This window comes from Polypterus senegalus, chromosome 9 (genome assembly GCF_016835505.1).
Source record: "Polypterus senegalus isolate Bchr_013 chromosome 9, ASM1683550v1, whole genome shotgun sequence".
In the NCBI taxonomy this organism is placed as follows: domain Eukaryota; kingdom Metazoa; phylum Chordata; class Cladistia; order Polypteriformes; family Polypteridae; genus Polypterus; species Polypterus senegalus.
The window spans coordinates 158,625,548-158,643,848 of record NC_053162.1 but is presented as its reverse complement, the minus strand read 5'-3'; the positions used below and the strand labels follow the sequence as shown (position 1 = coordinate 158,643,848).

At 37.4% G+C, this 18,301-nt stretch overlaps 1 protein-coding gene across 7 annotated transcripts in view; it reads left to right on the top strand.

The window, feature by feature from the left end:
• Positions 1–18,301, top strand: part of LOC120535915 (galactosylgalactosylxylosylprotein 3-beta-glucuronosyltransferase 1) — a 417,892-nt gene that overhangs the window by 193,254 nt on the left and 206,337 nt on the right. For all 7 annotated transcript variants that reach the window (XM_039764102.1, XM_039764100.1, XM_039764096.1 and 4 more), the window contains one exon: positions 4,616–4,828. The gene's annotated coding sequence lies outside the window, so the exon portion shown is untranslated. The remainder of the gene's footprint in view (positions 1–4,615; positions 4,829–18,301) is intronic.

Genomic DNA, 18,301 nt, shown 5'->3' with positions numbered 1-18,301 from the left:
TAGATAGACAAAACTCAGTTTTGTCTTTATTCTCTTCTCCCCTACTTCCTCCATTGTGGTCGAGAGTGCATCCCATAGCTGAGCCTGCCCTTTTAATTAGCTTGTTGATTCGATGGGCTTCTTTTCAAGCGATGTTACCACTCCAGCACACCACAGTGTACAAAATGACACTGGCCCCTTTCTTTTTTTGTATGTGAGATCAAGCAGAATTGAGTCAGATCCTTCTGTACTTTCACAGGATGTGCTACTGTGCCATTCAATGAAAGAGCAGGGGCTAGGCTTAGATATATCATGGTGCTCACCCTGTTTTGGTTCAGCTAGGCCGGTTCCTTCTCAGTCTTACCCCATAGTCAGCCCTGGTGATGGGTTATCACACAACTGTTGAGTAATTATTTTTGTTCCAATAGTGTGTATTCAGGCTGTTCTGCTACTGCAAATACCTTCCAGTAAACGCCATCCATTACTGGCTTAGCTGCTGTTCCCTGTACCTGCAAATGATGGGTTGCATGTGACTAGCAGTGAATAAATTATAACAGGGATAACGTAAGAGGAGTTCAGGAGGACTGGATATGTCAGTCTACTAGTATATTTCTTTTAAAAACAAAGCACAAATAGTTTTCATTTATTTTGCCCAGGTTAGCCTGTGCAGAAGTAGCAGGGTGGTATGCTATGTACAGTTGAAGCAGCTTTGGAAAACTGGTCAGTGCCTCACTACATGTTCACTGTTACAACATAAATAGCAGAGGTGTAAAGAAGCTTACAGTAGCTTTAAGTTTGTTGTGCGTCTTGTAGTATTATTTTAAAGTTATTCGATAAATCTCAATCAACTGGTAGTACAAAGGGCTTTTTTGTTGGACCATTGCGAACTGTAAGAACAAAAAAAAGTCATCAAGAGGGTAAGACAGGCCACATAATGGAGCCCTCAAAAATTTAGCACGATGTCTGTCAGTAGGATTTAACACTTCAGACTGGACTGCTCACTGAATTACTGTATTTATCCCAATTAATCCTGTATAAAATACAAATAACAAAACAGATATGTTGGTAATAATTTAGATACATGACAAGTTTTGATGCAGATTATTGAATTGTTAAATTAAAACCAAGATGTTGAACTATTTGTGAACTCAGAAAAATGTATTGCTAATGGTGAAGCTCCTTTGAAAAGCGTCATTTAAAAAATGTTATTTAACACAAAGTAAATCAACAGAATCAGTTAATTATTTTGAACATTTTATTCTTTATCTGATGCCACGAGTTAAGTGACTAAATTAAGCTACAATTCATACTGACCTTTCAAAAATCCACACATCCTCAAGCCGTTCCCGGTACAAAGAATTTAATTTTCTCAGTTTTACTAAAGCTTAACGCTAAGCATTTACACTGGCAGTGATACCCCTCAGAAATCTATTCCCTTTTTTTAATAAGATGTTTGCTTTGCACTTTTGTCTCTTTGTAATTTTCATGAGAGAAATATGCATGAATGGAAGAAAAACTGTTTTTTTTTATTATGTAGTGTGATCATCTGAGGAAATGACCTTCAGATACTGTGGTATATTTTTGAGGTGCCAACCTGGGTGTCCCCATTTACTTAAAGATTTAACAAAAACAATGCACAATGGTGTTTAAAAAAAAAAAAACTACTGTCACCATAACACTCAAGCTAGCTTAGTCAGAATGACAATGTTGAATATAAGTAGGCTGTGGATCTCAGCTTCTTAGGTCGCTTGGTGATGCCTCCTTCTGGGACCAGAACGGGTGGAGCCAGTTTCCCTCACTGGGCAGTTACTCAGCACTACTGAGGTAGAAGAAGACAAGACAGTTAGTGGCAGCAGCACCCCCTCTCAGCTCAGGATGGTAGCACATTGCTGGGAAGAATTCAAAGGGTGAGCATCTGACTCACATGTGTGACAATGGCAGTTGCTATTTCTTTATGTATGGCTTCGCTGTCATCATGGTAACAGTTAACTGCTTACTCCCAGTATGATCCTGATTTTCTTATTTGTGTCCTCAAATTAAAAAGTTTAAGAAACCCTGTTCTATGTAAATAAAGTAAAGAATGTCTGTCTGTATATCCGGGTATCACTCAGGAAAAACATAACCAATTTACCTTAAATTTGGTATGGATACAGTATTAGTTTTGGTCCCTGTCACAGTACAGGGTACTTTTTTTCTGCCCTCAGTCTCCACTGATTGCCTTGGGGGTGGCTTCTTTGAGAAATCTTGCCATTTGTCACATTATTTTCTTAAGTTTTCAGTCTCAGATCAATGATGCATAAAAACAGATTGTTGTGAAAGTTAGGAGAAGAAATTAAAGGTAGACCCTCTTGAAAAGCAGCGTACGCCTCACCTCGGTACTGCCCCGAGGGCAAACTTGTGGATTTGACAGTTAAACATTTTGGTTGAGGGTTTTGAAAGAAGCATTCAGTTGACATCTGATGTATATTCACCTGTAATGACTTTATTATAAATAACAGTGTATTTATAAGTTCAATTATTTAATTTTTTTTCATAAATATAATATTGATTTCCATTATAAAGTGGAATATATATATTTATTTATTGAAGAATTTAAAACAAATGCTGTTTATTCTTAAAAAATTTGAAGTTGTAATCTACCCACAACCAGTAAAAAATATATATCTCTCTATTATAAAAGAAAATCTTTGCCAAGAAACTTTTTCAAGTCCTAACCTCCCCTCAACCATTTTTTAACCACGCCCAGGTCCTATCACCTCTTATTCGTGTGAATGCTTTTGTCAGACACAGTTCCTGCATTCTCAGCTCTTATGAATTTTTACGTTTTTCCTCACTTTAAGTTCCAAATAAAAGAAGACTTATTTTGTCTAAATCTTATTGAAGAATTTCATTCCAAAGGATTACCAACAGATTAAATGAGTACATGGGCAATCCTAGCACCGAGAAACGATGAAGTCAAACAAATTAACATGGAAATTGTCGATCAGTTATACGGCAAATTGGTTAAATGCATATCAATAGACTATGCTGAAACAGTTGGTGGTGATAGTGCGGAAAATGAATAAATCAACTTACAATATCCTGTAAAATATCTACAACCGTTAAAACCGTCTGGTCTTCCACCGTCCAAATTACTGTTGAAAGAAGGATGTATCGTAACAGGTGACAGAAAGGTAATGTAATACATCTTCCGTGGATAACAGACACCAAAGGATATCTTAATATGCCATTCGTAGTTAAATGTTTACAGTTTCCCATTAGAATAGCTTTTGCTATGACAATTAACAAATCATAGGGACAAACATTCGAAAAAGAGTTGGTGTATTCACTCACGAGCAGTTATAAGTTGTGTTGTCATGATGTAAGTCCAAACACGGAATCAAAATTCAATGCGATATTGACAAAAAGTTAATTTCATTAAAAAAAAGTTTTTACTAAAGTTTTACAGTAAAAGTGTAAGTTTAAAAAGTATTTGAATGTTAATTTCAAAGCCAAAGAGAACCAAAAACGTATAATGCTACGAATACCCCTAACATATCATGAAGCACAATTTTATTTAAATTTATTACATGTTACTATTTTTTACTATGGTTAATTACTCGCTGTAATGTTAAATAGTTAGCTCTATTATGCATATGTAATAATATGAAAATAACAATCTGTTTAAATTGTACATCCACTTCCCCATACACGAGCAGCAGATCCGCAAAGTGGCTAGCGCGTAACACCAGCCTGGGGGTTGGCAAGCGAAGCGAGCAGCGGGTAGAGCCCCCCTGTGTATATATAAATACATCCAAGCATGCATACTGTGGTTGATTAGAAGGACACTTGTCATGTCTAGAAAGTGCTGGAGTTGCAGCCGAGTCACACCTTTCAGTCCACGAAAATAAGAATAAATAAAAAGGACTCTCAATGGCATGTAAAACAGTGAGAAAATCATGTAAACTAAAAGCGATCTTAGTCTTCTCTTAACAGAAGTCAATCTGGTCGGGCTCTCTGCTTATCATAATGCGGGTCCAATCTGAGACGCCATTCTTCTGGGCGTCCGTTTTTTTATAGTCTCCTGACCATTGCCCTCAGTGGGCATTTTCACACTACTGCAGATTACAGAGGAGACAAGATTGTTAGCGACTGCGCCCCCTCTTGCCCTTGGGTGGTATTGCTTATCTCTGATAAACCTGGAAGATGATCCGCCAATGAGCATACGTGACAATACCTATTACAATATAGAGTGCATAGAAGCAGGCATCTGTATTTACAAACACAAACAAATGCATGAACATGTAGCGTACGTGCAGCAGAGATACACATATACAGTATGTATGTAAGAACATTCATGCAGGTGTATTTAATGTACATATACGCACAGGCAGCACATTCTGTATTCCCTGACATACTGTATATACACACATAAAGAAATGAATAAATGGCTGAGTGGAAGACAGATAATTGGTTGCTGTACCTGCATACAGTATTCTTAGTGAATTGTACTAATTTGTAAATAATTGAAAAACACTGATGTAGCAAAATGTCCTTTTGGCCCTCAGACCTCACCTGGTTTTAATCAAGTTGTATCCAAAGGGAGTTTAGTAGGAAAAGCACTTAGTGAATTACTTTCTCCTTACTTCTTTCAAAGGGATTCTTCACTGCAGACGGGCACAAGCAGAGGAGTTAATGCCAGTGGCAGAGTTTCTGCAACATCTGAAGTGGAGCCAGTTTTGAATCTGTCTGCTTCATCTTGAAGGTGGGACTGAGAGGAAAAAAAAGGGAATCACAGCTTTGCATCATTTGAACTGAAAGGTTAACGGCAGAAGACAAGACAGCAAACAGCAGGGAGATCACAGCAACTGTGAGTAATTACTTCCTTACTTAAATTATGTGCTTTACTCAATTTTGTGAGATTATCACCTTATCTCAGATGCAGTTTGCCTTAATTAAGACCAATTTAAATGCAATTTCTTTGTCTCTTACTCGTTGCTATAAACAGTTCTCTTCTTCCGTTTTAACACAACAGTTCCTTTTGTAAAAATGTGGAAGCGATATTGTGTAAGATTGTGTTAACAGATATTAAATAAAGAAAGGTTGAGTGAAACAATAACACAACTAAAGTATATATTGTATATATGTATTTCAATGCATTTCTTCATAGAGTACAATGAAAGTTGAATTATCTGTACAAGGTTTGACAGTACGTTCTGTTCAGAAAGTGTTTTATAAAATTCAGATTTTCAAATTCTGTTTATGAAATATGTGCACTGAATTTTTCTGTATGAAATGGTAAGTTTCGTAAATAAAAATTGATCAAAATTTAACACCACACCTTTCACAGCATTTGTAGGTGTCCTCCATAATGTGTAGGACAATGACACATATTTCCTTGATTTATCCCTCTACAGTTTAAAATTACAAATCAAACAATTCAGATGTGATGAAAGTGAACATTGCAGCCTTTCATTTACGGGTATTTGCATAACATTTCAGTCACATTATGTAGAAATGATGACACATTTTATACATGGTCCCCCCATTTCAGGGCACCACCATGTCTGGGACATGGCAATGGCAGGTGTATTAAAGCAGTCGTATTTAGTATATTGTCACATATCCCTTGTAGGCAATGATTGCAATGCAACTACAGACTCCAAAGTTTAGAAGCAAGCCAAGGTATTTATGCCGGCACTAAGGAAGCAATGAAACACACCGGAGTAATCACAAATACCTGTGATACCAATTGGCCCAAATATTATGGTGCCCTGAAATGGGGAGACCATGTCTAAAATGTGCTGTAATTTGTACATAAATACCCTAAATGAAAGGATGCAGTGTGTGAACTTTAATCACATCTGAATTGTTTGATTTGTAGTTTTAAACTGAGCAACACAGGAGTAAATCAAGGAAAAATGTGCCTTTGTCCTAAAAATTATGGAGGGCACGGTATCTTCTTTCATTTGTAGAATCAATTACTACATTTTACTGGGTTTCACTCTGAATATTTTGAAATATCATATCAAACAGACACCTAATACAATATTATAAATGAAAATTGATAAAAGAGAATATTGCATATCTGTGTGTAAAGTGAGAATCACTTAATTCAGAAACAAAAATAAATATTTAATAAAGGACTTTTCATAGCACTGTAGCACATATGCAAATTAAATATTTATATTTTTGGTATGTATCATATTGAACATTTTCATATTTTAGCAAGGCAATTTGAGCAGAATCCATCCATTTGCTGACACTGGTATTCAGTTCCAGGTGGTAGTACTGGGTTAGGGTGGGGACCAAACCTGAACAGGGTGCCAGACCACTGCAGGGTACACTCGCTCACATACATTCACACCCACTCAAGTGCCAGGTGTTAGAACGAGCCTGCCCATCCTCTTCCTCCAGGCATCAAATCGAAATCTGAAATCTGAAGGTCTCTAAAGTCCTTCTCACTACTACACAACATGTTAATTTATTCCATGTGTCTGTGTTTCACTGCATAAAGAAAAGCTTTCTAATATTTGTGTGAAGTCTGACCTTAACAAGTTTCCATTTATGTCCCTGGCTTGCTGTTGCAGAATTTATTTTAAAGTAATAGCTGGGATCCACAGTAGCAAATCCTTTATAATTTCAAACACTTTGATCACGTCATGTCTGAATCTCCATCTGTTTAAGTGAAAAGGTTCAACTTCTTTAGTCTCTCCTCAGAGTTCATACCTCTCATTCTGGGATTCAACCTAGTTGCTCTCCACAGGACATTTTCCTAGTGTTGCCCATGTCTTTTTTTATACTATGGAGACCAAATCTTCACACAGTACTCCAGGTGAGGCCTCACCAGCGTATTATGTAACTTAAGTAGAACCTCCCTTGACTGGGCACATTTTTACAAAGTAGTAGAAAAACCACAATGCCCAGAGGAAAACCCACATACACACAGGTAAGACATGTTCCACAAAAGCAGTTCTTATACCCAGAGCGTGGAGTTTGCATGTTCTCCCCATTTCTGAGTGGGTTTCTTCCTGGTACTCCGGTTTCCTCCCACAGTCCAAAGACATACAGGTTAGGTGCATTGGCGATTCTAAATTGTCCCTAGTGTGTGCTTGGTGTGTGTGTGTGTGTGTGTGTGAGCCCTGCCTGGGGTTTGTTTCCTGCCTTGTGCCCTGTGTTGGCTGGGATTGGCTCCAGCAGACCCCTGTGACCCTGTAGTTAGGATATAGTGGGTTGGATAATGGATAGGTGGATACTAGTGTGTGTGTCCAAGATCTTAGTGTTTGATTTTTCACTGTTTTCCTGGTACCTACTGGCTCAGCCATGTCAGACCAACAATCACCGGGTATTAAAGTGGCACAAGATTGTCAGTTCAAATTCTTATTTCCAACTTGTTTGTTTCTGCCTTGCATCCTATGTTACTTGTGTTGACTCCAGGCCTCTGCAGCCATGAACGACAGCAAGCAGTTTGAAATGTTATTTGTAATCCTTAGCAAATCAATCAACCCTGTGCTCCAGTTTTAGAAAGTGCATGCAAACAATGGTAATGCCTACTGGTCTTGTGAATCAATTTGGATATCAGCAAATAGTGATCCTTAAATTGACTTGGTACATGAGCAATATGCATATTTGTACCAAAGATGGAAACAGGAGAATGAACAGATACATATTAGCACAATCAATCGACCAGTTTTCATTTTATAATACCTTTCACAGAGGAACACAAGATTTTACAAGGGCATCTAAAAATAAAACAGTATATACCAATGAAAAAGTATAAAATTAAAAACCCAAATATAAAAATGGATTACAAATGAACTGTTATGAAGACAATTAGTCGTTAGCTTTAATGAAACATTCTAATTTAAAAAAAAAAAAAAATTCAAATCTCATCTGGTACAAATCAAAAATGTCATTGCAGAAATATGGTTCAAATAGCACATTTAGTAATTAGAGTTCAAGGGTCCTTGAATAAGGATGCGCAAATAATCGATGAACAACCCAGTTGGTTTTTGACAGAGCACATTTCATATTGAATAATCACAACACATAAGTCATAGAAGAGGACACGGAGAATCACTCTGAAATTGGCAAAAGCTACAATTCTGTTATGATTTACTGTCTATTTAATGGCAATGTCAGAAGACGGTATTTATTCTGATATGAGTCTGCTGCCTTCACAAACAGAGGACTAGCCAGCACCACAAATGTCGATGAACAATTCAGTAGACAAAGGGCAGCGAGCGTACAACAGCCACATCCCTTCAAAGTGATTCCTGAGCCAAAAGCTATTAAACAGCAAGCAAAAGTAACAATGGAAATTGAAAGACACACTCCCATAATGATTTTAGTGAAAGCTTAATTAGGCACCATTCCTGATATTATCTATTAGATTTGAGACACAAATCCATGTTAGAAAGAATAAACTCACTTTATAACAAAAATGAAATAGCTCAGAACTGAAAGAATAAAGCCTGCAAATTGAGGATAAAATCAATAACTCATCTTATTTCAGCTCTGCTGATCAATAAAGAATAAATGGTTAGAAAAGTGAACAATATTCACATACCATAACGCCATGCTAAAAGGAAGGGCGTCTCAAGAGTGCGAGTTCTTTGGTTTCAAAAGAAATGTTTAAGGGGGGCTAAGGATTCGGGACTGAAAAGGAAAGAGGAGATGGATAAATTCCCAAAAATAAATCAATTGAGAGCTAGCGAGAGCAAAAGGAGGGGAATAGGGGGTATGAGAGTTCAGAAACAAACACAATAAAAAACAGAATAACCTAAGTATTTGTAATGTCTAATGCAAGAGCTAATGCTGTGACTGTTTGTAATAAATTGAAGTATTTTGTTATGTCACACACAAAAAATAAATGCGTGCACTAAATGAATGGATATTAATTACATTCCAAATAATCACATACAGTACACCTAAATTGGTTGGACTTGGTTTGTTTTTTTTAATTTGTGGATTTCCTGTTTATTCAGTTAGATATTTAATTCAGTCACCATTAAACTACCATTTAATGGGTGATTCAAAATAATGTTAACACTAATGGATTATTTTTATCTCAGCCACACCTTTCCAGGTCAATAGATAGGTCGTGGTGGACCATTGCCATGGCCTCCACACTCCCCTGATCTGACACCCTGTGATTTCTGGTTATGGGGTATGGTGAAGGAGTGGGTGTACAGCAGCAAAGTTCATGATATCAATGACCTGAAGGACAGAATACGGACTGAGGTATCATCTATTCCCCGTGAAATGTGTGTCCGGTCTTTAAGTGGTACTGTTGCTCATTGGTTTTTGTGTGTTGAACATGAAGGTGAACAAGTTAAGATATTCTTGTAAATCATCTTGCACATATGAAGTATGTTTTGTGAATAAATTGTTTCCGCTATTCAAATGATAACATAAATTTGACTCACCCTGTATTTCTCTGTTTTTGTTTTTGGAGAACAAGTGTCAGCGCCTGTAGCTAGATTGAATCTGGGAGTGAGAGGTATGAACGATGAGGAGCTGGACATTTTGGCCTGTTCTGATTAAAATTCAGATATGAGTATCTTTGTATATTTTTCTAGTGTCCGTATAAATTTCTCATTTCCATCCTTGCATTCTTAAAACTCTCCTTTAAAAGCTATGATTATTTCTATTCTTATTGGTAATACTGGCATTCAGGGGCATCTTTAGAGTGAAATTTCCAGTGTGGCCACACAGACTTGGGAGAGAAGGGAAGGAGCTACTCTGAGAAGCTGTGAAGAGTGTGTGTGTATGTGTGTGTGTGTGTGAGTGTGAGTGGTTGAGTAAGTGAGTGAGTTAGAGACAGAGGAGGTCAAGCACTTAAACAGTATAAGGCTCACTCCTCTACTTAAATTCATTGTTTTGTGACTACTGGAAAACAACGAGTTTCAGTAAAGATCCTGGCTTGGATTGGCTCACGTTGGCAAAGGTGGGTGTAAATGGTGTATTCTCTAATCCCAAATGAGTAGTGTGAGGTGGAGATGGTGGTGCAAATGTGCTGGCAGGGGATGCAGCACAGAAAATATCATTGGGGCTGCATGGAAAGAGCCATGGGACCCTCCTCTCCCTCTCATTCATTGGTCAAGAGTCCTGTTTCCAATACAAAAGCACAACTCAGTGGAAAAGGCTTCCTGTTTGCGCACTACTTTCCTTTTCTAGAGTTATTTATTTAACATCATTTTAGTGCAAATTTTATATGTTTTAGGCATTGTGAGCTGGTCACTGGATGACCTGATGTGTGGATTATTAGACATGAGTAACGTGATATTTTTTAATGGAGGCTTTTGATGCTGTTTGCTTTTGTCTAGCATTGGTCACTACTGGGTCCCATTCTTTCAAAACTTTGTTATGTCCTTTCTCCACAAAAACATAAGATTTAATTCTTTTGTGACCACCACTACAAACTGCATAGGATGAGTAACATATTAAAAAACTAGGGGGCTCTGCCCCCTGCTCACTTCGCTTACGAACCCCCATGTTTCCAAACTAATATTGCTGACAATTGTCATATATTGGTTTATTATATATGCGACTGTGATCTTTCAGATTCATATAGAAATCCAAGAAAACTTAGTTGTCTCTTTTTTCAGATACATTTGTGTAAAGTGCAATACTTTTGGACGTATGGATTTTTATCCATTATTGGCTGTAGAATTTCAAATACATCCGATCGTTTAATTCTTTCAATTCTATGTTACATCGCTTCTCCATAATCATAAATTTGAACCTAACTGAATTGTGGTTCTTTTCAAATTAAACTTGCAGTAGCTTTAATTGTTGCGGGACCACAGATTCTCATAGCGTATGGTCCTGAATCGAGTAAATCTACGTTTTGAGCATTGAATGATGCGAACGTGAACAGATTATTGTAGATTCAGATATTTTGCCTGTAGTGTTTGTGGATTCACTTTCACCAAATAAAAAATCTTATAATTCTCGCGGATACACCTCTTCATTAAGAAGAAACACTACTTTTCCCTGATGGCAACACGAATTAGACGATCTGCAAGTCTCCGACTTAAACTTTAAAGCCAAACAATATCTACATACTTCTGTCATATCACCTATGTCCATATATTTGATCTCTTTTCGCTCTTCCGTTATTTCACAGAGTAATAATTTTCCTTTGTTAGCACTAATGTGATCTTTACTATCAGTTTTTTGAGACATTCGAGTTTTATTACTTTCATAATCTCTAACCTGCTCTGTATGTGTATCGCGCCAACGACTTTACGACATTCCACTTTGTCTTCTACTCTTTGTCTTTTCTTCTTCTACTGTTTGTCTTTTATTTCCACCCCCGCTTGGACCTGTTAGGTTTTCATTTCATCTCTTGCTACAAAGTGTCGTTTCACAGGACTTGAAATTATCTCTCTGAAAATGTCTAGTCTCGTCCCAACATTTTTTTATATAATGAGTTCAGTATTCCTAAGATGTCTGCCACGTCTCACATAAGTCTTGGAGTCCAAAAAAAAACATTGGGCCTTAATAATAATAATAATAATAATAATAATACATTTTATTTATATAGCATCCTTCCCATGTTGTATTTGACCCCATTCTCATTATGACCCCCCTAAAATCTTATTCTTACTTTTTAACTTTGCTACTAAATGACATGTCAATGTCAATGTCAAATTTATTTATATAGCACATTTAAAACAACATAGGAATGCTGTGGCCAAAGTGCTTTACAATAATAGAATAAAAGAAAAACATACAATCAACATGAATAACATAAATAGAAATAAAATAAATGAACATAAATAAAATAAATAATAAATAGAAGTAATGTTATATAATCACAATGAGGAAACCATCAGTATTACTGAAGGTCACGGAAAGCAAGTGAATAGAAATGAGTCTTTAATCTCGTTTTGAGCAGTTCAATGGTAGATGACTCCTTTATGTAATGAGGTAAAGAGTTCCACAGGCGAGGAGCAGCAGCTGCAAAAGCCCTGTCCCCCTTAGTTTTATACTTAGTATGAGGGACATCTTTTAATTAGCTAAACACAACATCAACATTTGTTTGTATTCCTCCTTTATATGCTTTGTGTTGAAATGGTGTGTTTGGGGGGGGGGTCAGTTAAAACCCAGAATGTCTGTGCAAATAAATATTTACCAAAATGCCTTTTTTTATTCCTCTGGTTGTGCTTTTGATTTTCACATGTTTTATTGTGATCTTTTTATTGGTAAATTAAGCTTCTTTGCATCAGTGCTCAATATTCAAAAGCTTGTGTGGAAACTTATCTTGCTGTTATATTTTGGTGGTACCATTGTAGTTAAAACTAGAGTTCTGGAGTGCTGTGATGGTCCGGAGTACAAATGGGAGTATTTAAAATCTAAAGGATTACGCACACTGCACTCATAGATTACTCCTCAGGTGGCACTGCTCTTGTTAGTGACAATCAGTGGTAGACATGTAAAAGCAGCTCTTTGCTGATGGCAAATGCTGAAGAGGAGACCGAAATGTCCTCCTGTCATGAAAATGACTGCCTTAAGGAGGATCCCCCTGTTACCACCAACTAATGTACAAGTCATGGTCTCCTTATTGCTGTCATCATTATCAAAATCCAAGGGGTCAAAAGTGAATCCTTCAGGGCCACAATATTTGCAGATTTATTCCAACCATTTTTTGATGTAGTAATAAAGTAACACTACTAAAGGAACATTCACATTTTACCTTTATTTGAATTTGTGTACTATTTCACCTTCAGAATCCTTCATTGATTCTTTTTTTTCCTTAACCACCAGCCAAATAATAGTAAGATGCAAAGCAAGCCAACAGATGGACAACTATCTTGATCCAATTTGCAACTCAGAGAAAAAAAAAATCAAGTTTTGGAAATACCTGACGTGGCAGAATGAGAGCACTAACCAGCCAACAGAAAAAAATGACTTCTACTTAAGGAATCAGTTGGAGCGAAAAAGGTTGGCTTTCTTTGCGTCTCAGTATTTTTTTGGCTGCTAGTTAGGATTCCAGTCCATCACAGGATGCCTTCACAAGATACAGCAACCTAACGTGCATATCTTAGAGTTATGAGATGAAAACCATTTCTATTTCTATATATGGAGAACATGACAGGCTATTCCCATACAGGCTTTGGCAATCTGAAGCTAGAAGACAACACTGCGCCACCCTGTCACCCTCCAATTGTTGTGTTTGAAAGAAACAATACTAAAGGAAAAACAATTGATGGAAAGTGCTATGAAATGCAAGTCAGTGACTTGAACAGATCTAAAGATATAATTTTTTAATGCAAAATTTAGGAAAAACAAACAGCCACCTCAGCTCTGTACTTCTCAAATGGATCTTAACAACAGATGCTACTGTCGGCCGATACTCTGAAGAGCCTGTCGTCATTATGAGGAACAAGAGGCTGACAGGCTAAGTGTACAGTACGCTGGGAGCGTGTCATATTCATCGATCTCCAACACTGCTGAGCCCGGGAGTCTGATATCATTAATCCCAGCCACCACAGGAGAACTGCAGGAAGCCATTCAGCTGCAGATGCTTGTGTGTGGAGAAAATGGTTTAAAAGCACTTGAGAGGCAGCAGAAGAGGAAAATAGCACAGCTGTCTGGTCAGACATGTTTCAGCAAGTGAGTCCAGAAAACTAAAGCAAAAAGAAAAAAAAGCATCCTTGGTAACATTCAGGGCAGAATAAATTCAAAGTTTAAAAATGATCTTGCAGGAGAAACTGAAGTGGGGTGCCATCAAAATAAATATCTTCAAAGGAAAGGATTCAGAAGTGTCTGCTCGGTGCAGTGACAAGAGCACCATTATGCTCATCTAATGGCCCTAAAATGTACTGGAGCTGTGGCATGTTGTTTCTGTTTCTTTTTTCTTTTTTGTATTAGAATGTTTTTTAGTGAACATCTCTGAGTTGCTTCTACAGATGTTACCACATTATAATTAACTCAGGCAAGGAGTACCAAAGAGCTGGTCAGTTACTGTATATTCTATTTGTTGCAGATTGGACAAGACATTTTTAGGAGTCATAGCATACTGGGCATAGTAAACGTTTCTTTTGCTCTTCACCAGGAAGTACACTCTTCCTAAGAAAATGTTTCTTTAACTTATAATAGACAAATTGCTCAGTACCCACAGACACAAAACTATTGAGGAAAGGATATAAAGCATTCCAATATTACAGCTTAAACTTGCACACACTGCCAGCTTTAGAGACAGGTTTCCTATCATGTTCTTCAGAAAAAAAATCTATGGTCTCCTGCAGGAACGTAGGAGAGTCTCTCGTCCAGTGATGACGTCTGCACTCTTAAACTTTCTCTAGATGAATTCATTCAGATAACAAAATGTTGTTTTAGCTGGGTGGCTTGCACACTCCACAAAATGGCAGTGCACACTTGAAAATAAAGGTGCCAAAGCAGTTCCTCACAGCGATGCCATAGGGGAACCATTTTTGGTTCCTAAAAGACCCATCCACATGAAGTTCTATCAAGAACCTTCATTTATTTAGATACATAACAGGCTCCTTACAGTAAATAACCATGAATAGATGGTAACATCCATCCATCCATTATCCAACCCGCTATATCCTAACTACAGGGTCACGGGGGTCTGCTGTAGCCAACCCCAGCCAACACAGGGTGCAAGGCAGGAAACAAACCCTGGGCAGGGTGCCAGCCCACCACAGTAGATGGTAACAGATTTGTGAAATACCAATGGTTCATGAATTTAACAGGTCTCTTGCTACATACAATAACACAGTTTGGGTTTTCTTAGTTTGTTAGTGTCCTGCTAGGTAGCCTACCATGCATTAAAGATTTCAGTTTTTTCCACATCTTAGGAGGTTTTTCAAAGCACCAAGAACCAACTCCATATGCAAAGAACCCTTCCCAGAATGACATGGTGCTTTGTCAAGCAATAGTTCCACACAACCCAGTAAAGAACCATAAAGTGCCATTAAAGAACGAGGATGTTAATTTAGTGACAGCAGCTAAAGAAGGATGTAGTAGTATCTAATCATTTAAATCTTATTTACAAAAATGTTATCAATAAAAATAAATACAACTAAACTATTATAAAACTAATCGGGATTTTATACTTTTATAGTTCAACAAAAACATGAATAAGCAATCACTACAAGATGATTAGGCTCCTTTGGTGACTTCCCAGCAAAATTTCTATCCTGATTGATTCATGTTTGCCACCATTGAAGATGTTTGAAGATCTTCATGCAGTACTCCACTATTCCAGCCATTATCCACATAATAAAAGAATGAGTGTCCGTGTATCTGCGGGTCCATCCTGTTGCTATATCTCTGTCACTCCAGCAGATAGTTCATCACAAACAGTTGTAGTAATACATTGCATTGCATTCCATTTTTCATTCCAACAGATGGCACATTGCAAACATTAACACTGCTTTTACAAATCCCATACCTAATAACAACAACAACATTCATTTATATAGCACATTTTCATACAAACAGTAGCTCAAAGTGCTTTACATATTAAAGAATAGAAAAATGAAAGACACAATTATAAAACAAAATAAATCAACATTAACATCGAATAAGAGTAAGGTTCAATGGCCATTCTACCTAATATAAATGAAACAGTCCTCTTTGGATTTAGGATTCTCACGGAAGGGCTTGATGATGATGATGGTCACGTAGACTTCTGCCTTTTAATCCGTCCATCATTGTTTGAGCATCATGAAGCTTTGAGTAGGTGGAGGTGGCGCAGGCCACCACCACAAAGAAACCGGAAAAAGAAACAGAAAAGAGAGTAGGGGTCAGTACGGATTTTGGCATATAACAGAGACATATGCATTGTATTTGTCATTCCCACAGATGAACATTACATCATTTGTAGTAATGCATTTTATTACTACAAATGTTTGTGACGTGCCATCTGTTGGAATGACATAGCAACCATACAGAAACGCAGACATTTATTTTATTAAGTTGGACTAGGCATACTTTTTGAGTAGCACAGTCATTGTTGATGTTGCTTCCAACTTCCGAATGAACCAACTGATAATTTATGGTGAATTTATTAAGTATTGCTCGTATTAAGGGTAAAACCAAGGGTGACAGAGCTTTTGCAGCTGCTGCACCTCATCTGTAGAATTCTTTAGTTTAGTACCACTAGACTGAAGATTCATTTTGATTCTCTAGCTCTCCACAATCTTCAGTGATACTGCTAATTCTACTCTCTTAATAGGTGGTTTGTTTAAATTTATTGTTGGTTGGTTGATTGTATTTTATACTATTTAATTGTATTTTATGCTTGTACATTCTGTGTAAAAAACTTTGGCTACAGCCTTGCTAACGTTGTTTTCAATTTTAAATACATTTTCATTGACATTGAATTGGCTAATTAAGCACTCTAACTTGGCCCAATGTGGAGGTGTGCTGTATGATGGCCCATTGCACGGTCCACATTTGGTTTCTGTGATTCACTTAAAAAGCTTTCTGCCCATTGCAACTTGGAATTAGATACATGCATTTAGAAAATGAATGACTATATGGACTGTATTTATGCAAAAAATGTTATTTACCCGTGAATATCATCCAAATCGTTTTTGTGTTTTGAACTGCTAGCTGTGTTAGCTGTCTAAGATGGGTTGAAATCAATGTAGACTTCAGTGTTAACATTTGCAGTGCAGCATGCATTACATATGTCTCTATTACATGCCATTTGGTATAGGATTTGTAAAAACTGAATTAATGTTTATAATATGCCATCTGTTGGAATGACACATGCAATGCATTTTATTACTACAAATGTTTGTGATGTGCCATCTTTTGGAATGACATAGCATCCAGACACAAACATGGAGATTTATTTTATTATGTTGGACTAGGCATACTTTTTAAGTAGTACAGTTATTGCTGATGTTGCTTCCAACTTCCTAATGAATCTACTGATAATTTATGGTGAATTTATTAAGTCTTGCAGTGGAATGGTGGGTAGTGCTGATAGTCTAATTCCTGGTCTTGAATTCTAACAGTGTGCAGTACAGTGGAAAACAATGGCTCCAAATTAACCTGCTTATGACTGCATGTATTTTAAATATAGTGCAAATGTTAAAGTTAAGGTTTATTTTGATTACTTAGATATATCAATCTGTCTTAGCGGAGCTATTCTTAAATATACCAACATCTCCAGGTCCTCAAGCCGCCCTGTTCCAGGCTCTGACACTTTTCTTCTGCTAGTTCTTTTGAATGTCAATTCTCACTGATGAGCTTGTTGTCTTTTCTCTTTTAACCTCGATAAAGGCAGTTCATGGGCAGCCTCTTGGGGGTTGACCAGTAACGTCTTTTCTGTCTTTACATTTTTTTGTTTGTGCTCATGATCACATGGTCATTTTTGAGTGTTTACCTTAAGGATTTTGCACAATGAAAACTAATCAATCACTTCATGTCTTTGTCACTCACACTGAGCTATGAATATGTGACAGAGGCGGGTGTCATCATTTTTCATTTATTTAGATCCCCTCATTATCTAGTGCAGGATCATAAGAAGGCCAACTTTATCTTAGTCACAAAAGGCAAAACCCAGTCCTGGAAAAGAAGTCATTCCATTGCAGAGTACAAACCCACACTCAGAGCAGGCCGACTAATGTCACACCGTGTGTTTGGGTTGTTTAAAGAAAGAGAGAACCTGCTACCCCACAGACAAGGTGCCCTAAGCGCTAACTGAATGGAGGGTCCAAGCACTGTGAAATCGACCTGCTCCTCACAATGACACTCCCCTTGTATCCCACTATGATACACTCTTTGCCCTTTTACAGGGGATATTATTAGAAACCTAAAGCACATCCATTCATACAGATAAAAGCCCCCAGGTTAATCAATGAAGTAGTGGATGGCAGCAGCCAGTAACTATGTCTGCTTATTAATAGCTGGATCATCTAACAATCAATCTGGAGTTCTGGTCCCGTCTTTTGTGCCTGGTAGGTCTCAATTTGCTCTGCCAGACAGAAAATGCAACAGCTGCTTTCATTGCCTGTGATAAATGGCAATTTTCACTTTTTCGCATCCACAATAAATCTCTCATCATAAGCCAGCAATCAGCAATTTACACTTCATGATGTGTAAAGATTGGCTCGTCTTTGGGGGGCTACATTAAGCTGGAAATGACACCGCCCAGAATATCCCTACAGGAAGCTTGTCGTTAGTGACTTGCCACATCTCTGCATGCATATCTTAAAAAAACAGGCAACTCTTTATATTATTCTGTTCTGACATTTTAAAAAATGATTCTGAACACAGGGCAGGCTAGAATGCTGGCACAGCAGTACTGCTGCTTCACAGCTCCTGAAGACTGGGTCCCAAATGCCAGCCTGGT